Source organism: Manis javanica, chromosome 16 (genome assembly GCF_040802235.1).
Source record: "Manis javanica isolate MJ-LG chromosome 16, MJ_LKY, whole genome shotgun sequence".
NCBI lineage: Eukaryota > Metazoa > Chordata > Mammalia > Pholidota > Manidae > Manis > Manis javanica.
Window position 1 is genome coordinate 49759708 of NC_133171.1, and position 25960 is coordinate 49785667.

At 51.7% G+C, this 25960-nt stretch overlaps 1 protein-coding gene across 4 annotated transcripts in view; it reads left to right on the plus strand.

Moving 5' to 3' along the window:
• Positions 1-8319: 8319 nt before the first annotated feature.
• The window catches only part of LRFN2 (leucine rich repeat and fibronectin type III domain containing 2), a 176666-nt gene continuing 159025 nt past the window's right edge, over positions 8320-25960 (plus strand). For 2 of the 4 annotated variants that reach the window (XM_073224421.1, XM_017653121.3), the window contains exon 1: positions 8322-9327. The gene's annotated coding sequence lies outside the window, so the exon portion shown is untranslated. Of the gene's footprint in view, positions 9328-25960 lie in introns of all 4 variants that reach the window. The other 2 variants (XM_073224422.1, XM_017653123.3) reach the window with 2 other exon arrangements.

The window sequence follows — 25960 nt, forward strand, 5'->3', positions numbered from 1 at the left end:
TCATGCTGCCACCAGATGCAGAAAATAGCTTCCACCTTTGCTGTGCCTTCTAACTGTCTTGAGTGTTTCCTATCAGTAGATCCTATGCAGAATCCAGCTGACAAGAGAGTCTTGGAAATGGGTCTTGAAGGTGTCCAGACCCCTGTGGTATAGGAGAGAGTATGAAAGAGCAGGCGTGGATCTCCTGCCAACAGGCAGCATTCAGCACAATCCTGAAGACCTGGAACTGCACATTCTCCATTGCTCTGGCCCAAATTCTTATCCTTCCATCTTTCACTCTACATCTGCTGAACTCCACAGCAAGCCCACACAGCTTCCCATCTAATAGCCCCTGCCTATCCTCACTAGCCTGCTTATGCTGACCCCACAATGCATCTTTCACAAAGACTCAAAGCTCACTGCACACTTGATACATCCCCACTCCCTCCTGACTGCCCCAGAGCCTAGGTCACATACATCCTGGTTCTTTCCATTGTTCCCAAGTTGACAAACTGCAGGAAAAAATCCCATGTCCTGCCAGTTTCCACCACAGCATAATGAGAACAATGGGCATCTTTTCTGCCTGAAATATGCATATTCATCCTCTGGCCGACCACCAGTCTCATATCCATGGGCTGCACCAACCTCCCTCTCCTCTCAAATCCCACTTCCTCTCTCCATACCGTTCCACTCCCAAGATCCAGGCCACATATCACTTCCTTCCACCTTCAAAATATCTGTCATCTCCTTTCCCTTTGTTTATTTCCTCTGGTCTCTTCAGAAGAAGGACCCCTTCCTCTTTCTGGAGTAGGTGCCTGCATACTTCCTGCGCCTCCTCTCCCCCAAAGACTCTTGCTTTCTTTCTACACTGACTGCTTCACTCTGGCTTACACCCAAATGATCCCACCCCCAAGAAAGTCTTTCCTCCTCTCTGATTTCTCCTGAGCTTCCATCCCACCTTCCACCCTCCTTTCACAGCTCAACTTCTTGAAAAAGTATTATATGCTCACCGCCTCTACTTCCTCACCTCCCACGCAGTCCCAACCACTAGCAATCTGGTTTCCATACCCATAACACAGCAGAAATTGCTCTCTTAAAGGCCACTAGTGACCTCCAAATTGCCAAACCTGATAGCTCTACTTTACCAGTCATCATTCCCCCAGACCTACTCCTCTGCCAGGTCAATGCAGTATTTAACTAAATTCAGAGCCAGTGGTCCCAGCTTGTGTGCATGGTACCCAGTTGTGCTGGAGATTGGTTGCAGGCAGGCCCGAGATGCACCATTCAGCCATATGGGGGATTGAAATATAGCAATATTTCCAAACCACTGCCAGAGACCCCCTTTTACCACGTGCCTGAACCCTTAGTCTAGGACCCCGAGATGTCCCTCCCCATTATGAAACAATGAGACAGAATGATGTGTGATGTAATAGGGGGCTTCTGCTATTATCGGTTGGTACATGGGTGTACCACCTGTTAGGTATCTTCACTTTCACTCCTGCTGAGATATTGAGATAAAGATGTTACTTTAGTACTGGGAACAGCCAAACAGAATCCGGGGAGTCTGAAGCACAAATCATCTCCAGTGAAGAGCAGTCTCTCTATTACCCCTCCATGTGGTACATACAAATGCTACAAATATCATTTTTTGTAAGCTTTGGTTAGGGACACTGGGAAGCAAAACTCCAAGTCCTCTTCTCTTTCTTGATCCCCATGATAGAGCCTGTATTTCTACCCCTCTGTGAGCTTCGTCTTTCTCTTTCTCTCTCTCTTCTTGTGTGGCTGCTCAGGGTGACCTTGGACAAGCTGCTTAATCTTGTTGAACTCCAGTCTCCTTATCCATAAGATGGGCTCACCAATTTCTGCTTTGCAGGGAGGGTCATAGGTAACATGTGTCAAGTGGCTAGTGTAGGATCATTCACAGAGCGAAGTTGAATAAATATAGGCTTCTAACCCTGTCTGTCACTCTATACTTTCTTCCCGGGAATTTATTCCACTCCCATTTTACCCCTGACTATTTGTTCCAGACCCATTTATTGAATTATGTCCTGGACAAGAGGACCTGGGTGTCCTCAAGATCTCAAACTCCAGATATCTCATTTTCCTTCTCATTTTCGGCCTTCTTCCCAGTGGCTCTCAAGGACGCCAACCATTCTTCTAGTCGAGAGACTCCATAACATGAAGAGGGCTTTGAGCACAATGCCCCTCCTCTGCAGACCCCGTATCTAGTCTCCTCTGAGGTCTGGTGCATTCTACTTCCCACCCGCATCCCCTTTAGTGTCACTACTGCAGCCTTTGATCTGACTCTGCCCCACCAGCCTGGACTATTTCAATACATTTATAAATGTTTTTCTTTGATTCAGGTCCTTCTTCCAGCAATGCACCACCAAACTCCTGCATAGGTCTGTTCAAAACATTTTAATGCTGCCCAGTTATCTGCATAAAGAAGCCTAGACCCACTACCTTCATGTTCAAGGTAGTGCCAGCCTATTCTGCTCTCTTACTTCCCATTATGTTCTTGAATAATAAAAACAGTAATGACAACTAACATTGCTTGAAAATATACTATGTGCCACTCTAATATTATAAAATCATTTGTCATTTAATCCTTTCATCCAGCCCATGACATTGGCACTATTATTAAACCTACTTTACTGATAGAAACAGAACTAGAGAGAGGCTCAGCTACTAGCCTAAAGTAACTTCCCTTGAAGGCGGGAGACTTGAATTTAAACCAAGACTCTGTCCAGGCACACATTCCCAGCCACTCTGCCTTTGCTTGGTCCCACCAGGAAGCTGCCCATGACCCCACACCCACTGTACTGTCCCCCCTCCTTGCCTTCCCCTGTACTGCTGCCCCATCTGGATTGCCAGTTTCTCTTATCTTTTTAGCTATGAAAATGCTATCCATCCTTCAAGTGTCATTCAAATGTCAATGCCTCCTTGAAGTCTTGCCTGATTTCCTAGCTCAGAAGTGATCTCTCTATTCTGGAAAAACAGAATTTTTCCACACGTTTTGAGTTTATTCTCTTATATTACAGTCTTTGGAATAAATGGCTGGTTAGCACTACCAGAGTGTAGGATGGGGCCACAGCCGATCTTTTCCTTTATCCTTCTCTTTACTTTTCACATGAAACCTACAAAGGCAGCTTTATTAGATGAAGTTGAATTATTGTCCTGCTGTGGATCAGGAATGGGTTGGTTTCTGCTCTACTCTCCAAGTCCCTTTGAGAGAAAATCCAAGCGCTTGATTCAGGAATGGAGAGAATTTCATAGTCAGTCAATTCCTGCTGCGATAAATCTCTTGGATGAAGGATGCTGAGGCAGGGACATAAATGAAGATAGCTGTGCTTCCACAGCTGACTGGATTATAAAGCAAACCACATACTTATGGCTATATGTTCCAAATAATATATAAAAGAAGGCAGGGAGAGGCGAAGGAAGGGACTAAGAGCTGGTGTGAAAGGAGGGAATCTACCCTGTCCATTTTGGAGCTTGGGATGGCCATTTTTCCTTGATTCACTGTCAACAGGTTTAATTCACACACAGTCTCTTCTAGTACAATTTCTGGAGCTAGAGAGCCTGGGTTAGAATTCTGGCTGTTCCCTGCCAGCTTTCTGACTTAGCAAGTTACTCAGCTTCTCTGTGCCTCAGTTTTCATATCTGTGAAGTAGGGATAATAACAGTACCTGCCTCATGGGGGTTTTGTGAGAATTAAATAAAACAGCCTTTGTCCAGGACAGAGTGGAGTGGCTGATGCTCAGTGTTGCATGAATGCTGCCCAGCACTGTCATTGCCTGACGGAAAGAGAGGAGCCTGGGGGAGGCAAGGAGGTCTGGTGAGGTGCTGGGAGGACTGTGGCATGCACTTCGGTGGAGCTAGGAGCTGTCGTCAGTGTTTTCTGCTTCAATATTTCCCTTAAGATTTGGAGATTTCCTGGCAGGAGGCAAAACCCAGGAAAGTCAATGACACCTGTTGTCTGAAATCCCACTCCAGATGGCTGTGTTCTTTATTGCTCTTCATTGGAACCTCAGGATCATCTAGCTCTGACTCTCCCATTTTAGAGATGGAAAAGCTGAGGCCCAGAGAGAGGAACAGCTGCCCAAGGTCACACTGAAGAACCAGAATCCAGGTCCTCTATCTTGCCCTCTGGTGCTCTTTCTACCACACTATCCCACAATTCCACCATCTCCTAACTCTGTGCATTTGCCAGGGTGGAAAATTCAGGTTTGTGGAACCTCCACCAGGCTGGCCCTGGTTGTTTTGGCCTTCCCTTTGCCAGGTGTCTGCCACACTTCACACTGCACTAGGTAACTTGCTACTCAGTGGTATCCAAGCTAGTATTAGAAAAGGTGCCTTATACACAGGAAGGAGCCTGGGATGTGGAGTTGGAAGGTTTGGTGTGAAATCCAGTGCCATCCAGCAAGAGCACCAAACTCTTGGATCCATCGTGTTACCTGTATAGGACTTAGTGTCTTTGCTTGGAAAATGGGGATAATGGCGTATTCGTGCAGTTGTTCTGACGAGCAAGTGAGGTCGTGTTTGGGAGTGCTTTTATAGACTGCAAGGGACTGTGCCAGTGTTGGTTAGCATCCCTCCTCTCCAAGAAGAGACTCTGCCTTCTCCTTCCCTCTCTCTCCCTATGGGATTTGTGGAGAGCTATGTGGTGCACAGAAGGTACTCAGGAAAGACCTGTCTGTTGACTGAATATGATCTCCCAGGACCTTCTGACCTATTGATGCATCAGGAACCCACCTTCAGACCTGGTATTGGGGCAGGAAGTTGAAGATGAGAAGGGAGCCCATCAGGCTAGGGTGGGGGAGGTAAACAAAGGGCTTGCTGATGAAAAGTAAACTGGATTTGGAAAACAAACTCAGAGTTAATGGCTGTAGGTGGTGTTAGTCATTCTGTTAAGGAATTTGGGAATACATATGCATACTAATAGGAATTTATTTGGGCTGCTTCTTACTCTAGCATTTGAGAAGGGAGGAAGGGTGGAGGGCACTGCAGGATTGAAAGACAGTGGACCTCCATCTCTAGAAAGTGCACCCCAGGGCTGGCCCCAGCTCCTGAGGATGCATTTGCCCAAGTTCTCCAAGGCCTGAGGGATAAACTGGGTGAGGCTGGCTGTTGGTCCTAGGGATAGTGGAGTGAATGGGGCACTAAGAATTTGGAGTGGCTCCTTGCTTCCAGCCCATGCAATAGACTCAGCAGAGGGATGTCTCAGGGTCTGAGACTGTACCCCAGGATCTCTCTTACGCCCCTGGCCCACAGAGTCACCCTCCAGACCATGATGTGCCAAGAGAGACTCTGAGAAGCATCTAGTGCATTCCTGGATTGCAGACTGCGTCTCTTGAATGGAGCAGGCTCAGCAGTACCCATCCTGTGATTCCATAGCTTCTGGTACCTAGCTCTGTCCTGTCATTTAACCTGAATCCCTCATTGCTTTTTATGCCAGTCCCTTTTTTTTTTCATATTGGATGAAAAAGATACAGATACAGAGAAGAAAGTCTCCCCATGGTCCTTTACACGGGGTCTTTCTCTAGGTTATAAAGGCCCAGGCCCACTCAGCCTTCTCTTTCTCTGGCTGGATGCCTCTCCACCTTCAGCTCCTCCTGAGAATTATTCTTATGGGGCATGGTGACCCCATTGAGCAAGTGGGTACTGGAAGCCAACTCTGTGCCCAGGAATGTGCTGGGGCATTTGTGGCCATAGTCCAGCCAGAAAACCAAGGGATGCAGACAACAGGGTGGAGCTGGTCACGAGTGCCCAGGAGAGCAGGGGAAGATAAGTCATGCCTGGGGGCAGGAGAAATTTGAACTGTCTTCATATTGGGATGTTAGAGTTACATTCAAAAAGGCAGTGCAGGCCGATGTGCAGCATGAATTACAAGGCATGATCATTCTCTGCAGCAGAGACATGAAAGGGGGTGCAACCACATCCTCAAGCACCTGTTGGAAGCTCTCTGGGAGATCATTTACCCACCCTGCATATCAGGGCCCTGACTGTAAAACTGAAGCAAAGAAGTGTATACAAAGAGCCTTAAGAATGTTTGTACCCTTCTGCCCAGTGATTCAACTCCAGGGAATCTAGCTCAAACAAAGAAACAAAAATGTGGGCAAAGGCTTACTCAGAAAGATGTTCATCACAGGGTTATTTAGAAGATTGAAAATGTGGAATAGAAGAACCAAATGCCCATGATTAGAATGGCTTGTGTACAAGCTCTCCTCCCTAGTACCACTCTCTCCTCCTCTTCCCCTTACCCTCCTCCCCTCCCTCTGCCACTTTCCTACAGAATGATAGAATCACCCCTTTGGGAAGCCCTGGCTCCTGTCTGGGGTCACCGCCAGTGCCCCAGCAGTGCCCCTACCCAGACCAAGGAACCAAGAAATCCACCATCCATGTCAATGTCCGTTATTGAAGTGTGGATTTCATTTTCTGAGGGTTTTTCCACTGTACATGGTGACTGCAGACTGGTTTTCTCCTGGCCTCTGAAGGTTCTTCTGGGTCCCCACCCTGCTGCATCTGCCAAGGCTGCTCAGGGGTCTCTATGGCTGGGGAGGCCCTTAGGAAGCCCACAGCCCAACCCCTTTGAAGGGAAGGACTCCTCTCATTGCTCGTTAGTACAAAGCCGTGGTAAACATCCAGGCCGCCTGACATCTAGCCCACTGTCAGAGCTCAATTGAGGCAGAAATAATTTGAAAAATAAACCACTTGTCCTCAGAATTGCCCAGAACATAGAAAATGATCCAGATCCTGGTCCTTCAGAGAATATCCATTTCTTTCTCTGAGGTGGGGAAACTTCTGGATGGGGTATTGGGTTCACTTTGGAGCAGGGATTGAGCCATCCCATCAGCATGCCTGGGTGCCCTGGCCCCTGCTCCAAGTCTAATGTTGTATTGATTTCTGGGAGCAGTTCCATCTCTGCTCTGGTACCAGCGTCGTCCTATCCCTGTCACTAGATTCTGGTCCTTTCATGGGTGGCTGTGGGGCAAGGATATAACCTAGCCTGCTGCCCTGACCCTTAGGGGAATTCACAGACTTGAGCCTGGGCTATAATAGTTCCTCCTTCCACTCCTAATCCCCCCTCCCTGCATATGTAAAATTGCAGGTAAAATAGGAAGAAAACACTCTCCATGGTGATCTCCTTCTGCTTTGTCCCTTCCCCTTCCTCCTCTCTTCTAATTCTTCTGTTCCTACCCCCACACCCTACTCACCTCCCCTTCCTACCTCTTTCCTCTTCTTATTTCTCTTCCCTTCCTCTATCCCCATCCCATTAGTGTCTGCCTCTATTTTCTTGCACTAGCGAATTCTTCTTGCACTCTGACATACCTTGAGTTTCATCCTGGCAATGCCCTTCTCCCCACACCTGTCCACTCTCCTACCCCGGCTTTCCAGAATCCCTGCAGGGAGGAAGGGCCAGTCTTTCAGGGTCTGCAATATTCTGATCTGGCAATGTTCCTGAATGCACATGTGCCCAGCCCATAGGGCCTGGGCTTCTGCAGATATGCACCCCTCCATGTGCATAGACAAAGAGGCAGGGTCTTATATCCAGCTGAGCCAATCTTGGGCTGCAGAGACATATCCATATACCACATGTGCCCTCCCCGTGGGTATCTGGAACATGTGCATGGCAAGTGTTAGTCACTAGGACAGAAGAGATGGATTGAGATACTCTCTCTGCCCTGGATTTACCAGCTGGGGTACCATATTGGCAGGAATCTCAGGATTTCAGTTCCTTCAGTGGGACAAATACATGTACTTCTTGGGAAGCCCAGGAAGGCAGAGCCCAGTCTAAGCTTCCCAGGAACTAGTTGCTGATTCCAGTTGGATGGAAAGGATAACCAAAGGAAGAGGAGCCCCTGGCCTGGCCAGACCCCTATCTTCTGATGCTAAGCCCATACACAGTCCACTTGGAGTAGAGACTCAACTACCTGCCACACGCTTGGCAAGTCGCTTTACCTTTCTGTGCCTCAGCTTCCTCATATGTCAGATGAGAAGAGCTAGGAGGATCAAACAAGGAAAGAGTTGTAAAGGTGCTGGGCAAACAGTTGGCGCCACTGTTCACCTCGCGGATTGCTGTGATACTCACGAAAAGTCTTAAGTGCCTGCGTGTACGTATGGGAACTCATTTTTCACAGGTCCCTCGCTGGGGTCTGGGAATCAGAGCGGGGCCCGGGGCTGGGTGGGCGCGATCCTCCCAGCCCCCAGCCCCAGACCAGGGCTGGCGCGGCGGGCTTTCCTCCGGCAGGCGGCGGGCTGAAGGCTGCACGGCGCGCTCCGCACGTGAGGCGGCAGCACCGGCGCGGGCTGCAGCGGCACAGCCCGGGCGCCCGGCTCGCCTTGCGCAGGGGCTGCCCTCGCTGCTGGGTCGCAGCCCGCCCTCCCTGCTTCCGAAGCTCGCGGCCGGCCCCCTGCCCTCTTGGGCCGCGGCCCCAGCCCCCTCCCGGCCCTCCAGGTGGCAGCCCGCTGCCCTGGCCGTCTCCGCGCCAGCCCCGCGAGGATCGCGTATCCCTCCGGTGTCGGCAGCCGTGTGGGTCGGCAGGGAAGGGAGAGCGCTGAGCAAGGGCCCAGCGACTGCTCCCGATTTCTGCATATCCGCCCGTCGCCACTGGGGGCTCCCGGGCCGAAGAGCTCGGCGGGGAAGGTGCGCACGGCCCGGGGATCCCGGGCACCTCCCGCCGCTGGGCTTTCTCCACCTCTGGCCCGGCGCTGCCTCCGCAGCCCGCCCGGCTCCCTCCCGGATCTGTGCGTGCGATCGCTCTGCTTGTGTGTGTGTGTGTATCTACGTGTGGCCGGGTGCGCGCGTGTGCGCGCGCGCGGGGGGCACTGTGCATGCGGGGAGTGCGGGGGAGTGTGTTTGTGTGTGTGCGTGTGGGTGTGAGTGCCTGGTTCGCTCTCGCTGAGACACACACACACACACTCACACACACACAACCCGGCTGGCTCGTCTGAACTTGAAGACACCCCACATTCCAAGATGCCCGAGGTTCCTGGGAATGCTCGGGGTTCTTCGATAAGGAAAATCTTACCGGCATCTTCCTAGGGAGGGATCATCATTTTCTGTTTTTTTTTTTTTTTTTTTGTCTTTTAAATCTGGAAGAGAAGAGAACAAGTTGTGCTTTTTCCTCCCTTCTTTTTGATAAACACCATGGATATAACTGAATAAGCCGCTCAGGGCTCTCCCGGCGTGGACGTCCGAGGCCACCATCTGCGTTCGCGGGGCCGAAGGGCTGAGCTGGGGCCAGTCTGGGCGGAGAAGGATGCGCGGCCGAGCCGGAGAGCCCGGGCGCCCAGCGGAGCCGGCCTCGGAGCCTCCCAGCCGCGGGTAGATGCCGCGCTAACCAGGTGAGTGGCGGTCGCGCCGCGTCTCGGCGATCTCGGTATTTGTGGGAGCTCGGCGCGGGGCTGAAAGCAGCCGAGGTAACTAGGAACTTTGCATCCCTTTCTTTCTCACTTGGCGACTCCCTCACCCGGCACTCGTGGGAACACCCTCGTCTCTTTTCTCCATCCTTATCGCGGGAGGTTTTCTTTTCTTTCTTCTTCTTCTTTTTTATTTCGATGGTGGGGGTGAAACTGGCGAGGAGCGGGGAGAGTGGGTCGGTGTGAGGCCGGAGAGCAGGGCGGAGAGACGGGAGCTTCAGGTAGTCGGAAACGTTGACAGCAGCGGGAGAACTTTGCCGCCAGACCACTCTGTTGCATCTCCCCGCTTGCGAGGCCTGGCGAGAGCTGCTGCTGGGGGCTGGGTCAGACGCCAGGGCTCCCTGCGCTCTGTGGGCTGGGCGGGGTGGGGGTAGAGCCGCTGCGGAGGGGTTTATTCTGAGCTGGAGGGAAGGAAGGCGTTGTTGCAGTTTAGGCCAGGAGGACTCTATCCTGGCCTCAGGCAGGGAGATCAGGGGGACGGTGTGTGCAGCTTGGGGCATCAGAGTGGCATGATGAAGCAATATGGAAACTGGCATTAGCAATGCCTGGTTGTTGGTAGGTCTGTCTCCCGTTTAGCCATGCTCTGGTTCTAAGGCTGGCCTGAGCAGGAAGGAGGGGGAGCGACGGACAACCCCCAGGCCAGCAGTGCCTTGCTCTGCACAGACCCTAGGTGATGACAGGGAGGTGTCCTGCCCATCTTTTCATCACCCCAGTACAAAGGACACAGGCAGCAAGTTGGAGGGAGACAGCCCCTGAAAGCCAGAGCCCCAGACAGAGGAAGGGGCCCAAGCCGAGACTGCAGAGGGACTGAGTTAGGCCAACACCGAGTGCACGCAGAGACGTCCACAGATGGACAGAAGCCTGCGGGGAGATGGAGCTTGTGGGAGCTGGCACTCCGAACTGGAGTTCCAGGCATGGCTATAGATGCTGACCCTCTGCCCCACACAGTGGAGTGCGTGTGCGTGTGCGTGCGTGCGTGTGTGTGTGTGTGTGTGTGTGTGTGTGTGTGTGTGTGTGTTGGCCTTGTGGGGTTGGGGGAGGAAGGTGGGATGCTTCAGGAAATTGACTCCCCACTGCCGGGGAGGAGCAAAGCTGGGAAGGAAACTGCCTGTCTCTGATCTGTAAAGTTCCCAGGGACCAGGGTGAGAGGCTCTAGGTGGGCTGTTGTACATTGGGAGACTGGGAGCGAAGGACCCAGGTTTGGGGGTTGCCGCCCTCTGCGTGGAGCTTATACAGCCCCACGCAGTGGAGCCCAGAGGGCTGTGGGGCTGGCCTGTGGGCTACCTTGGAGGTTGGAGGAGGCCAGGATCTTGCAGGGAGGACTCAGGCACTGGTAAGGGCCTGCACTTGGCGCCATCAGCCTCATGGACCACACCAGCTTCCTGGGCCCTTCTGCTGATGCTGGAACGTCATCTTGCACTTCTGCCTCTGGCTGGGAGTGCAGAGTTCTACCTCTCTCTTTTTTGGCTCCTCACATCTTTGGAGTTCAGGCCCCTGCCCAGCCCTCAGCTTAGAATTTCTGGTCTAATTCCTGCCCAAGAATGTAATTACTTATCTTCCTGCCCTCACCCTGGGGAATGCAAAAGCAGACTTGGCATTTGGGTTTCAGCCTCTGGAAGTGCTTCTCTGGGAGGATGGCTCCCAGCTCCATCTCATGTCAGGCTGAACTGGGTGCCTGCCTGCCACCGCTGGGGTGCAGACTCTCTGCTTCTCTGAGGTGCCAGTTCCTTTCTCAGGCCCAGAGATCTGAGAAGCTGGGAAGTATGGCCAGAGAGAGGGTGAGTAGGGAGCTTCCAGGAGGCAAGACTGAGGAGGAGGAAGACGGGGTGGGAAATGCAGATGAGGTAGGTAGCTGGGAGAAGCAGGCAGCCTTCTCACCACTCAAAGCCTGGTTTGGCTACAGTGGGAATTGCCTTTCGTATTGGGGCTGCAGCTCCGAAGTGAGAGCAAGAATCTGAGGGTTCTGGCCTCCAAGTGTCAAGCTTGTCAAGATGGGGTGGAGCAGGGTCTGTTCTTCTTCACAAAGTCCCCTGTCCTAAGGTGGAGAGGAGCACAGTTATTGGCATGTAGGGCATTCCGCTGCTGCTGGGGGAGTTTGCTAGACGGAGAGCAGAGAAGCAGAGCCAGAAAACACCCAGAGACAGCCAAGTGGAACTGGACCCCGGACAAAAGCAGTAACAATTTGGGTGTTTGGCAGTTTTTCTTGGGGCACAGTTGACATTTTAGGACGCAGCTTATTTGAAGGGATAGAGTTGTCACATAATGGAGTGGGACCTATACTTGGAGGGCCTACACTTGGAGTGGGACCTACACTTGGAAGGTTCAGATTCTGGTGCTACCACATCTTTTGTTGGTTAACCACTGGAGCCTCTGTGTTCTCATCTGGTGAAAGGAAATAACAGCACCTGCCTTGCAGATGGGTCCTGAGCCTACATGTGTGCTGGTGCTCCCCATGCCTCTGTCCAGATCTGGGGGAGTGTTCAGTTGGAGGGCGCAGGGCTCCTCAGAGACATGGAGGACAATAGCCCCAGCTTCTATCACCCACCAAGCTGCCTGGAAGGTTTGATGCCATCACATGTAAATTGACCATGAAAAGACTCCAGAAAACCCTCCAGAAAACTTTGGGAATTGATATTTGGGAAGCAGATTTCACCTCTGGGGCTGTGGCACCTGCTTCTCTTCCTCTCTCATTTGCTTTGGATTTTTATGGCCATGCCTATTTGCTCAGAAAGCACAGGCTCTGTGTTTTACAAGTGTCACCTGTTACCGTTTCCTATCTGAGGCCTGGGTGTGAAATTTCCCCCAGGATCTAGCCTCTGCCTTCTCTTCCTTGATTCTGCCCTTCCCTGACCCCAAGAATGGCCTCACAGGGATGGTGTCAGGCCAGACCAATTACATGGACACAGCTCTCACTGTGCAGGGCCTGTGATTGGACTTGGGTCTACCTGCAGAGTTGGCACACCCAATTGGGGATAGGGGCTGAGACTGTGCATTTAACAGGGTCTGACTAATGACCAACTGAAATAGGGGTGGAGAGGGAAATCCAGCTATTAAAGGCAGGCCTAAGAAAAGGTGTTTTCAGGGGGCCATTGGGTCTGGAGATAGGGACAGGGAGAGTAGCCATGTCAAGCCTGCTAAGGGTGTGGGCTCTCAGGAGGACTTCTTGGAAGAGGTGAGGATTTTAGCATTAGGAAAAGTCCATAGAAGTCCATAGAAAGCAATTTTGTTTCCTCTTAAATTCTCAGAGATCATTGGGAATTTGGGAAATTTCAGGGGCAGGGTACTGAACAAGTAGAGTTGATATTTTGGAGAAATTCCTGAGGCTATCAGGACCAACTCCTTCAATTTCTTGATTGCTTATTATGTGCTGGGCACAGTGCTAAGAGCCTCACATTGTGTCACTCAATTCTCACAATCTTATGAACTTGTCACTCTCATTACCTCTACTTTACACAAGAAAACTGAGGTCCAGAGAAGTTGGGTACCAGCCAGGGAGCTAGTACATGGCAGAGCTGTCACTCAGTTTTCACATCTGTCTAAATTCAAAGCCTACATTCACTGCTCTGTACTGCTTCTCCTTTGAGGTGCGAGGCAATAGGCACCATGGACCAGCCCCTAAGGCCTGCTGGCCTCCTGGCCTGTCAGGGGAGGCAACTTCAGAGCCTCCATCACAGAGCCCTGTGGAGCCCAGCCTTCTCTGAGGCCATTCCTGGCTGCCTTGTGCACTCAGCCCACCTATTTAAAAGCTCCCAACAAACAGCCAGCACCATTCTGATGGACACAAGGAAAGATGGGACAATGGGTGAGCACTGGACTGTGAGTTAGGAAAGCCAACTCTGCTGTGTGTGTATGACTTGGGTGGGGGAGCAAATCCTCCTATTCCCCTGGGTCATGGTTTTCTTACCGATGAATCACAATACCGATGTTTGCTTCCCAAGGCAGCAGGTATGAATGCACTTCATACATTAAACAAGCTCTTCTGCACTCAGGATCATATTTATGACCCTTTGTAATTTAGACCAAATAACTAAAATGTCACATGTTATAATACCTGAGTTTTGCATGTACCAGTTTCACATGGGACTAGAGTTAGCCAATAAGGTTAACAGGCCAGCCAGGTGGGCACTGTGCCTTCTGGGCAAAGAGATGGTTTAGAACCTGCAGAAGAGGGCCAGGTGGTCCAGACAATTGGGCAGAAGAGGTGGCAGGCAGCTAGGAAGGGACACGTGGACACATATATCACTCACTTTGTCATCAGGCAGCCAATGCTAAAGCTTTGGCACTGGAGTGGGCAGAGGGCATTTTCCCTAGGCCAGTGTTTCTCAACCTTTTTTCACTATTGCCCTGTCCAAGGAGACTTTTTAGATACTTTATTTTTCCTAATTGTACCCTTCATCTCATGAAATTTTAATTCCACAGATATACTGTGCCCTCTTCCCACTCCAGTGCCAAAGCTTCAGCATTAGCTGCCTGATGACAAAACTGAGTGATATATGTGTCCATGTGTCCCTTCCTAGCCGCCTGCCACCTATTCTGGCCAGTTCTCTGTACCACATGGCCCTCTTCTGCAGGTTCTAAACCATCTCTTTATATACAAGTGCAAGGTTTTTTCACCCCTCCCATGAACAAAGCTTTGCTCTGTTGGGGGCACTGTAGCCCCCATTGAGAATGCAGTTCTTACAGCTAACAGACTAGTGTTGGAAAAAGGGGGATTAGTGAGGCAGGGAGAATTCCAGGGGTGGTAGGGAGGGCAGATTCTATCTGGCATGTGGCTACCCTGAGTGTGGTCTGTGCACGTGCAGCATCAGCATTGCCTGGCGACCCCGAGCCCCATCCCATCCCAGACCTCTTGAGCAGGCATCTCCATTTTTGTCAAGGTGGGAGGTGGGGGCAGGGTTGGAGGCACTGCCCTGAAACACAGGCTAGCTTTGAACAGAGGGCCAAAGGGAAAGAGGTGGGAAGCCAAAGATCAGAGGCAATTATGTGCTTTGGTGTATTTGAGTCCAAATACACCAGCCAAGTTTAAGCAATGATGCTGTCTATACCTGCCACCATCTATCAGTCCTTATAGTTATTTCTGGGTGACTGCCTAGCATTGTAGCTGCAGGTTGTGTAAAGAGTGTGTGTGTGGGGGGGGGCGGCGGGGGTTCTGCAGAGGAGACACAAAGCTTTGTGTAGTCTTGGGTTCATGCAGCAGAAGGCCAGGCTGTCTTTGATTTGAACAGATCTGGGCCTACTTTCTTGAATTTCCCTAATGGCTAATGGGGACCTGACCAGCCTGAGGGACAGACTGGAACTGTAGCAACAAGATGTAGGTTGTAAACTGTGTCAAGCCAGATTAAGCAACAAAACTGGATTCTTGTAATTTATCAACCTGCTTGGGATTGTCTGCAGTCGAGCCTGGGTCTCCTTGCTGCGGTCCTGTATTCATAGGGCAGCCCTGAAACAGGAGAGACTGCAAAATCCCGAAGTTGGGCTCTTCAGGGTTCAGGGCATTATTGGCATGTCCTTCATTAATGTACCCATTAGTAGGGGCTAAGCCATGCTCAGTCTTTCTAGACACATCCTGAGGAGCAGAACATGGTCTTTCTCAACCCCTCTTCCCCTGCTTCCCCTGTATTTCCCCCCTGGACCATCTCTCCCCAGAACATCCTTCCTGTACCCTGATTTGGTCAAGGCCAGCACAGGGCTCTCTTCCCTGTCACCTTAACTCAGGTCCCTAATATACTTCACATGGAGGCAAAACCAATTTGTCCCTCCCATGTCCTCTTCCCTAAGACTCACTTCCTATTCCTTTCCCCCAAAGCTGGCCCTCTCCACCTTTTGAGGCTATACGTTCTGTATGTGCTGCCTGCTGTGAAAAGAAGGCTTCCTTTTACTTGTTCTGAAGCACCCCCAACAGCCCGCTGAAGCTTTAAGGTCTGGACAGCCTGATTGTTTTGGATTTGGTGATCAAGCCTATGCTCCTCCATCCAACTTTTTCATGACTGACTGGTCAGTGGTCCTCAGTGATTCAGTTTAATTCAACAAGCAGTAACTGGATGCCTACTGTGTGCCCCCCAGCAGTCCAGAGGCTGCAGAGATGAGTCATCTCTCCAGGTCCATGTGTGCATGCAGCCCTCCATTACATCGATCATTTGATTTATACTCCTGTACTTTTTCCAGCCCTGCCTGTGGACTCCAGGACTTGGTGCAAGTAGAGGCGTGGTTCCCAGTCTCACTTGTTTCTAGTGCCTTCCCTCACCTACCTTCTCATGTGTGTGTGTTTGCTCAGGGTTCAGCTAAAGGTCACACATGATGAACTGCTCTGTGTAAAGCTGACCGTGGTGGAGATGATGGTGGTGGTGGTGATAGAAACCACTTAAGAAATACACTCTCAAACCGCTTTCCCAGGCCCCTTTTCCACCCCATTGCTAAGCTGACTCCTTATCATTTCCCCCAAATGCAGATTGACTGGATGAAGAGACTTGGGGGTTGTGGTCCCAGTTTAGGGGTAGTTGACCCTAAAGGAACCATTTAATCTTCCCCTGGCCTGGTTACTTGCCTCACAAGGCCTGAGCTGGGGAGGAGGGGAACCAGGCGGGGGTGCCCTAGAATAGACATAAATTCTGGATATTCTGTCCAATCTAAGCCTATGACAGATGAGGGCTATCGCACTGCAGGGAAGACCGTCTCCCAGGCCTCCGGTGGGCAAGAATCTGAACGTGAGGCTGCTGGCAGGGGAGGAGCACAGAGAGGTTGCAAGTGGGCAAGACAGGCAGGCTCCTTATTTTATCTGATGGGAAAAAGGCCCATTTCTTGTCCTTGCAAACTTTATGTCTAAGAGGAGGATGGAGCAGATAAGTGTGGCATGTTATCTGGGAATGCTTACACACCAGAATATGTGGTCACAGTCTCCTTCGTCTGCAGGAAGTGTGTGTGCACCTGAGTGCCCCTTTCTAGGGCTTACACTGTGTTCTGTTCTGGCTGTGTGAATGTGAGCTCTCTCTATCCCTCGGTTTTGCCATCTGCAAAGCGGAGATAATAATAGTACCCACTGCACAGGGCTGTTAGAAGAGTTAACTGAATTACTCCATGTAAAGTGTGTGGAGCAGTGCCCAGCACCTAGTAGATGCAAGTGAGTAGGATCTATTCTTATCCACAGCACATACAGCAATGGCATTTTCCTAAGCATGGAGAGGAACCAGTGTTGACCAACTTCAATGCTATGCCTTTCAAGTAACCACCCCTTAAATTGTAGAGTAACTTGTGGGATTTCACAACATTCTCCACATGATCTCATTTGACCCTCCCAACAGTCCTATCAGGTGGGGCAGGGCAGACATTATGGTTAGACCCATTTTACACAAGGGGAAACTGAGGGGCAGAGATTACTAAGTGGTTCCTGGTACAGTTGGGCTTTTCATTATACCTTCAACCATGCTGTATCCAGCTGAGCAGTTAGGGGAATTTGGGGAGGAGGGTTTGGGTGAAGATGGCTAATGGGTTCAGGCCTGGCTATTCCATCTGGGCCTTATTGGGATCAGACCTCTGGGGAAATAAGCCACTGTGTGGGAGGAAGTGTGCACCACATTCCAGGTCTGTGTGCCTAGGCTGGGTCTACACAGCGTGGAGTTGGGGGGAAGCAGGCTGCATCTATGCAACACAATACCTCAGGGATTGAGAGTCAGTGTCAGGACCACAGAACATGCTTACTGGATGCCAAGGAATGCCCTGGGATGGGTGTGGGGGGTCGGTGTGCTGGTGGTTCTAAGTGGGGAGGTGGAGCCTGAATTGGGAAACCAGTCAAGGCAGGAGGCATCTGATTCAGCCTGGTCTGATGTGGAGAAGCCCAGAAAGAGATGTGCCCTGGGCCATGATTCCTGCCCCTCCAATACCCATTCCCCAGGGCTGATCTAGGATGTGGGAAGAGGGATCTCCTGGGTCATTTGCTTTGAAGGAGCTGGAAAAGCATCTGGGGCAAGAAAGTGGGCCTTGAGCCAGGACACACAAGGGGGAGTGAAGACCCCCAGAAGGGACAGCCAGCCCGGAGGCATGCCTGGGGTGGGCTTTCTGGATCTTGGGGGAGTCAGGGTACAGGGATGGATGGGGTGGTCAGTGTCTAGGGTGGGACAGTGGGCGATGATGGTGGGTAGGTGTGTGACCAGAGAAGGGAACAGGAGTCAGGGATGTGGTGAAGGCCAGTATGGGGCAAGAGCCCCAGGAGGAGAGCCAGGGTGGGCGCCAACGGGGCTGAGGCCTCCCGGCTGGCCACTCCAGGCACAAAGCCAGGCTGCCTGAAAGCCGCAGCCCAGTCTCTCTCTCTCTGCATGGGGAGACGTCCAGGCCTGAGCTCATTTCCTCAGCTATGTGATCAGCCTGGTCCATAAATCTCAAGCCATGTGAATGTGGCACATAACTGGGAGGCACTGCAGGTATGGGTGGCTCCAGGAGAAACCTGGGCAGGGAAAGAGCATGAATCACGAGTTACAGGGAAGGCCGGCCCGGCCCTGGTGCCTGAGCTGGCTCGGGGTGTGAGTTATCTCAGGCCAGGCCACCTTGCCATGCTGCTGCTGTGCGGCCCTGGGCTGCTATTTACTGTATATTGGTTTTTAAATTACAGTGCAGCATTGATCCCCTGCCATTGAAGTTCAGGCCCCACTCGCTGTCCCCATCTCAGTCAGCCTTTCTCTGTCTCACCTCCCCTTTCTCCATCTGCCTTGTCTCTCTCTCTGTTCAGTTTCTAAGCAGACTATTATCCTACATTGTATCATGTTATCCCATAGTATTATGCTTACATTACCTTATATTTATTAGTGTGTACATTGACATTCCTCCCTTCCACACATAGAGTGCTTGATACTTTTTAAAGCTCTTCTTGCAGCCATGTGGCTCTGCTTTGGACCTCATGACAGTGAGGAAGGAGGGCAGGCAGAGTGGTCTCCATTTAAAGGTGAGGAAACTGGGGCTCGGAGGCTAATGGAATGACCGGGCCATGCTTGGATTGAATTATGTAATATTATACCATCAGGATAATGGCTACTGGGTATTGAATGCTTATGGTGGGCCCCGCACTGCTCTAATGTAAGCACTATGTACTCATTTTATCCCCACATTAATTCCATTGGGTTGGTGTTGTTATTAGTTCATTACAGGTGAGGAAATGGAGGCCCAGAGAAGTTAAGTAGCTCGTCCAACATCACACAGCTAGGAAGAGGGCAAGGCTTCAATTCAAACCCAGGCAGGCAGCCTGGCTCCTTGGCCCACATGCTTTTACCCACCATTCAGGTGATCCCTAAGTTGGTGGTCACAGAGGGTGAAGAGGTGGGAACAGGTGGGATGGCTTCCCAGTATTACAAGAGATATTCCTTTCCTTATACAACTTCAACTTCTATAGTTGTTTCACTGTACCCAAGGGAAAGACTTGAGGGATTATGGCAGCTAGAAATGCCCCCAGAGTGGGGGACCACGTTCCCGGGAGCCACTGATATCAGCAGTTTGGGCCCCCAGGTAAGGGCAGAAGGGCAGGCACAGAGCAGGGATGGTGGGAGCTCTGGCTGGCTGGGTGGCTGGCTGGCCATTTTCCCTTCTTCTTCCTTGTGTCCATGCAAGGAGGTTGCCTTCCTGACCTCCATGGGGTCTCCTACCACTGCCTTTGTGCAATTACCCTTGTCCTTTGGCGTTCAGCTCCAATCACAGGTGAAGCTGCGTGGGCACGCCCATCTCCAAGCCAGGCCTGGCTCCCAGGGGCACAGCAGGCCCAAGGGTACCAGAGGAGGAGCTGGCGGTGCGGTGCCTGGGGGCCCTGCCTGTCCCACCAGGGCCAGCTCCCTCCCTCAATGGGGAGCCCCACTCAGCACTGCCCTTTGCCTGCAGGCCTGACCCTCCTGTCTGAGCACACCCAGTGAGGGGAGCAGGTTCGATCTCGACTACAGTGACTCCAGGCTCCTCATCGTCCAGCCTCCCGTCCCCATCCTGGGGATGCATTGTCATGCCTTGAGTCTGGGGTCAGGGCTTGAGTCTGGGTTACATTACACTCTTGGCTGTGGTTTAGAAGTTCATCTTGCTGCCCCCCACTCTCACGCATGGGGCAGACGAGGCAGACATTCCGGGAGGAGCAGAGCTGCCTGCCACTGCCTGTCCCTCCCTGGGGACAGAGAGGAAGGTGAGCCATGGGGCCTGAGCCTGAAGATGCTGCTCGGGCCTGACTTCCTGGAGTTGAGCTGCGTGGCCCCAAGAAGCCACAGCTGCACCCCGCAGGCCTGCTGTGACGTGGGGCTTTGGGTTCCTGTGGCTCCCGAGCCAGGCTCCACACCACCTGCCCTTGCTGGGGGCCTCTGACAAAAAGTGTGTCAAGTGTAAGAGAAAGGGACTCTTACCCTCCTTCCCATAGGCTCAGAATTGTCAGCTAACACCCCATGCTGGACACAAACAGGGAACATAACTCAAGGGGCAATGTGTTCATTGTTTTTCTTACTAATAGCTACTATTTATTGAGCACTTGTTATGTGAGAGGAAGTCTTAGCACAGTGATTAGAGCCCAGGATCTGGACAGCCTGGACTCACGTATCAGCAATTCCACTTATTAGTTGTGTGACCTCGGCCAAGCCACTCCTCTCTGACCCTCAGTTTCCTCCTCTGTAAAATGGGATGAACAGCACTACTGGATCCTGGGGGTTGTGGTGAATATGAAGTGAGTGAATGTGTACAAAGTGCTGCAGTGTTTGGCACAGGGTGTACGTTAGTTGGGCATCTGTTGGTGCTGTAATTTTGCTTGTAGAGTAGGCATTACCTTCCTTCGTGCAGATGCGGTAACTGAAGTCAGAGTAGCAATGGGATTTGCTCCAGCTCTAAGGTGACCAATTCTCCCTGCTTGCCTGGGATTAAAGGGATTCCTGGGGTGTAGGACTTCCAATTTTAAAACTAGGGAAGTCCCAGGCCACCTGGGATCAGTCTCAGGTCACACAGAAACTGCATAGCCGAGGGATTTGAACCCAGTTGTGTCTGATTCCCATTGCCTTGCCCTGAACCACCACTTTAGACTCCCATGGGGGTGGTGCCTCCCTTAGCTGCCTACATCTGCTGAGCTCCACAGGCTTTAGACACTGCCTTGTGAATTATATATTCTTAACTACTTTATCAGAGAGGAAACTGAGACCCAGAGAGGTAAAGTAACTTGCTCAAGGTCACCCAGCCTGGAAGTAAGCCTGGGCTACCTGGCACCAGCTCCCCACACTCCTGGTCACTCTTCTATGGCTGCCTTTGTATTGTTTCCCAGTTCCCTCCGTGTACATGGTTTTATTTCTTCATCCCAGCAGCTGTAGAGAGGCAGAGCAGGTGCTTTTACCCCTGTTTACAGGTCAGAAAACAGAAGCTCAGAGAGGTCAAGTTACTTAGCTAAAGTCACATTAGCTTGTAAGTGACAAAAGCAGGAGGATTTTCACCAGTTCTCAGCTGGTGCTTCTCACTATGGTTTCCTTGTTCGATAACTGGGACGAGGCCCCCAGCCCTGTCGTGCTCAATTTCCCAGAAGGTATGAGATCTCAGTCATCTCTGGGTCCATGTGCAGAGGGGTGGCTCCTGTGCGCTGGCTCTGGGTTGTCATCCTCTGAGCCCCCGAGCAGGTAGAGGAGGCACCTGGCTGCAGAGCAGTCATGCCTTCCAGCCACAGAGCTGCCCTCCTGCCACCAGCCGGGGACTGAACGCAGAATGGGCTGAGTTCTCAGGAAGGGCAGCAGAGGCTCTGTTCATGCCAGGCTTGCTTCGAAGGCAACGAAATAAAAGAGTTGGGAAAGACAGTGACAAGGGTCTATAAATTCTGAATGGTGTTGAGGAAAGTGTCCCAGTCCCCAGGGCCCATAAAACCTAGGCAGCCTACTGGGTCAGGGATGATTTATGGGTCCCTTTGTGTGCCATGGGGTCACCTGTCCATCAAGCCTCCCACTTGATGTACTCTTCTTTTAACTTCCAAACTCTTCTAATCATTCTTGGCATTTCACAGCTGTCCTTAAGCCACTCACAGGAATGAATTACTTCCCCATTTAAGAGACAGGGAAACTGAGGCACAGAGCGGGTTGGTCAGTAGCCCCGGGCTCACATAGTGGCCTAGGTCCCTTGACTCTGTCCTAGGACTTTCTTACTAACACTTATACCAGTTAAGCACCTGTTACCTGCCAGGAGTTACTCTAAGCACTTCCCACTCCTTTTATCCCCACAACAGCCCTGGGACACAGGACCATTGTTGTCACTGTCATTTCTATTTTGTACTGAGGAAACTGAGGCAGAGAGAGTTTAAGTAACTTTCCCAGGACCACACAACTAGGAAGCTGCATAGCTGGGATTTGGACCCACACCTTTAACCATCTTGCTATAAGCAAAACGTAAAAGCAGAGCGGTGGCTGTGCAGGTGAGGGGGTCGGCCGCCATTCCCTGAGGCCCCTGCTGGCCACCTCCTCCCAGGGGCCAGGCTGGCTCCTCTGTTCCAACAGCTTCTGCACCACCAGATAGAGACATGAGGGCAAGCAGGGGCTCTGAAGGTTGGTGGAGAGCGTCATGAAGGAAGTCCAGCAGCCTGTATGCCTGGCCCAGCTCTGCCGCCACCTGGCCCTGGACCTAGGTGACCCCTCTGGGCCTCTCCACCTTTGCTGCTGCCCTCCTCTGATGTAGACAGAGGTGGGGCATCACAGGTGTTTGGAGCCCATCTGATGGTGCGATGCAAGGCAAGGAGGACCATAGGGGCCCCAGCGGCAGACCTGGTCCTGGCCTCAGAGTCAGAAGCCCGGGGCAGCAGCCAGTGCCTGGTCGCACTGCTCCTAAATACCTGGACTATTTAAAGTGTCTCGCACCACCTGGAATCTCCAGGTTCTCCTATTTCGGGGGGCCTCTGGGCTGTGGCCACCTCCCTCCCCATTGCCCTGGCTAGTGGAGTTTGCTGGGAGATGGGGGAAGGGGCGGGCTTGGCTGCTGCAGATTGTCTACAGGCCTCATACTGCTCTCCTGTCCCAGGTGCTTGATCAGCCATGAAGGTCGAGTGAGGGGTCTGCTGGGGACAGAGGGGGTGCAACATCCCCTTCTGCTGTCCAAGGTCTGTGAAATCCTGAGATCTAAGAAGGAGAAAGTGGGCAGAGGAAATGTCTCCTAGTTTCCCCTGCTTTGAAATTCTGCAGGCTGCTGTCAGCCTGGAGTGCCTCCATTCAGCTCACCTGCCAATACCAGCCGTTTACTGAGCACCTCATATCGGTGAGCGGCTGGGTTACAGAGGCCAGTTAGATACCTCAAGGTGCTCCCAGTTGGGTGGGTGAGGTAAACAGGCAATTATATTAACACTTCGATGGAGCTCCGATTGGAGATGAGGAACCCAGAGAGCTTCCACAGGAGGCCATTCTCTCCAGCTTCACTGCTGGTGCCTATCGCTAAAGGGCTGCAGCAGCCTGCTGAGGGCCTCCCGGGCCCCTCCAGCCCTCCCTCAAATGGCACTGTGCACGCCTTGCTGAGGACCCTCCACTGCGTTCAGAATAAAATTGTGACTCATTAGGTGGTCCGTAAGGAGCTGGCCCTGTGAGCTTCTTTCCCTGGCCTGTGCCCTCTCCCCACACCCCACTGAGTCTGCACAGTTCCTAGAGCACATCACGCTCTTCCCCACCTCTGGGCCTTCATGTTCATAGAGCTCCCTGCCCGGAACACCATTTCTTCTCCTTGGCTGGATCCTTCTCACCCTTCAGCTGTCAGCTTAAATATTGCTCCTGGGGGTGGCCTGACCACCCAGTCCAAAGTCGGTCCCCTTGCTGCTCTCACTCAGGGCAGCTTTTGTTTTTTTCCATATTCTTTTTCCTACTGTGTGTTTGCTTGTCTGCTTATTGCTTCTCTCTTGCAGCCAGTAAACAATGTGAGGATAGGAATGGTGCCAGGGTTAGAAGCTCAGACTGGTGTTCACACTGCCTGTGTGCAAGTGCTGCTGCAATGCTCATCAGCTGTGTGATCCTGGGGAAGTGGCTTCCCCTCTCTGTGTCTCAGTTTCTCCATGTGTAGAATGGGGCAAATAATAATACCTGCCCCATAGAGGTGTTGTTCCAGTTTAATGAGTTAATATATGTAAAGCACTTAAAACTGGGTCTAGCATATGGCAAGTGCTTAATACATATTGGCTATCATTATTATTTTTATGTCCAGTGCTTAGAATAGTGCCCAACTCAAAAAATATTTGATGATTAAATGAGACACCTGGACTGAATCTCCAAAGGAGTAGGTCAGGGTTGGTTAAAGAGAGACCAGTGGTTCTCAGTTCTGGCTGTGGACTGTTGAAATACCTGGAGGGCTTTAAAAACCAGTGATGCCTGGGCCTCACTCCCAAGAGAGTCTTATTACTTATTCTGTGTGTGGCCTGGGCATTGGTGGTTTAAAGCTCTCCTGGCATCCTGATTTGATTCCAGGGTTGAGAACCACTGAGATGGGGAAAGTCAGGCACTCATAGCACCAAGAACATCACACGGTTGGGAAGGCATTGATGGAGGAGGTCCTTGAAGAGGGGCACGGAGGATGGGGCCAGGGGCAGGGGCATTGAATGCTGGCACTGGAAGGCAGGACTGAGCCAGGTAGGGCCCTGCATGCCTGCTAAGAGGTTTAGGCTTGGTGGAGAAGTCACTGGGAGCCCGGAAGGCTTTTAATCCAGGAATGATGTGTCGGATTTGCCTTTAGGGAAATTGGCCTGGGTGGATGTGGGGGGGCGTGGATTACCACGAGTGAAATGGAAGGCACGGAGATCAGAGTGCACAAGCCCTTCTGCCCCTGCAAGAGCAGGTGGGGGCCCGGCTCCTGCAGGGAAGGTGACTTGCTTATACCGCATTTAATCACTTCATCCTTCTTGGCATGTCTCAACAGTGCGATCTGGTCGGTGCGGGATTCCTCCTTGCCACGCTGCCCCCAGCTGCAATGGTAACCTGTGTCGCTCAAGGCTGACGTAAACCCCATCTTGACCTGACCAGGGAAGGACTTTTCTGTCTGGCTTCTAAGCCAGACTCCCCAGTTGCAGTGAAAATTCTCTATCCCAACCCCACAGTTCCCTGGCCTCAAGCCTCCTCAGTCCGCTTCCACATCTATGATGCCTTCCAAGCCTTCGATCTAAATGTACCAATTTTTCCCCAGGGTCCAGGCCGTTCCACCCTTGCAGCAACAGACTTCTATCCTCAGGGCCTTCTCTTGGGTATTTTGTCAATCTTCCCCCTGCACCTGGTTGGTAGGTGGGGTCACTGCTGACTCCCAGTTCCCTGGCCGCCAAGCTATTTTCATCTAATTGTTCAGTTGCCCTCCTCTATGTCGATATGAGTCACAGAGCTGATTTGGACGGCAGGGCTCTTAATAAGGTGACCCATGTCCTTTCCAATGGACCCCATTGTATACCACCACTCAGGGGCAGTATACATGGGTACTCTGACCTGGCTCTGCTACTTTCTGTCAGGGTGATCTTGGGCAAGTCATTTGACCTCCCTGTGCCTTAGTTTCCTTATCTGTAAAATGGGGGAAAGCTCAGAGACATTTAGTTATTCCAGTACCACCAGCCATGGTCATGGGTTGGGCCTGACCATCCAATTCAGCGGATATAATAGGCCTTACTAGCACTATGTCGCCTGGCATTAGGGAAGGGTTTGGGACAGGACAGGAGATAAGGCATGCACAGCACCTTCGTTTTCATCTCATGAGGAGGTCAGCAGCTGCCCACATGAACAGCATTTTTCGCCCCTCACCCACACAGGTCACATCAGCTGCTGTGGATAAGAGCTGAGATCATGTGAGTCTCCCTGGTACAGAGAAGCTGCAGCCTCAGTTTCCCACCATATGTGTACCATTTAAAGACCCAAGGTGTATCTGCCAGCTCACAGTTCCCTGGGCCCAGAGATCAGGGGTTAACAGTACACAGAGCAGACACTGTGACCACATGTGTCTTACGTGTATTGTGGAAGGACAGCCTGGGTCATTTTCCCAGGGACACTGAAGCCACCAAGCCTTGACTCAGGTACCTGCACATGTGTCTCATACAGGGGACAGTCAGTAGACTGCTGTCAACTAACAAAGGCAAAACTGGATGTCTAAGACACAGCAAATAACATAGAGGGAAAAACCACAGACCATTTTGAAACAGAGAATCTTGCTTTTACATTTTGGGGGTAAACTGATCAGCTGGCAGGTGGCAAAGCAGTTAGCCTGGCCCTCCTGTTCTTCAGCAGACTGTCTAAGGGCATCAAAGGACACAGTGGCAGTTGTGAGGGATTTTTCGGATAAGCCTCAGTTCACATGGAGGGTGAAGTCTCCTTGGGATGCCTGCCAGTGCCCCCCACCAGCACCCCCCCCTCAGCTGGCTGGGTCTGCACCCTGCCCCATCAGAACTCTTCAGTGTGGGGAAGCTGTGCCGTCAGATGGGTCTGTGCAGGTGGAGTCCTCAGGACAGTGAGGAGTAAGTGTTCACATGGAAGTAAGTTCCCAGTGCAGTCTGGTAAATTCTAACGATTCTTTCCCTCCTTGGTTCCAGCTCTGTTGTTCTCTCCAGCTGGCTTTGCCTGGGGCCCCGTATGTCCTTTGGAGCTGA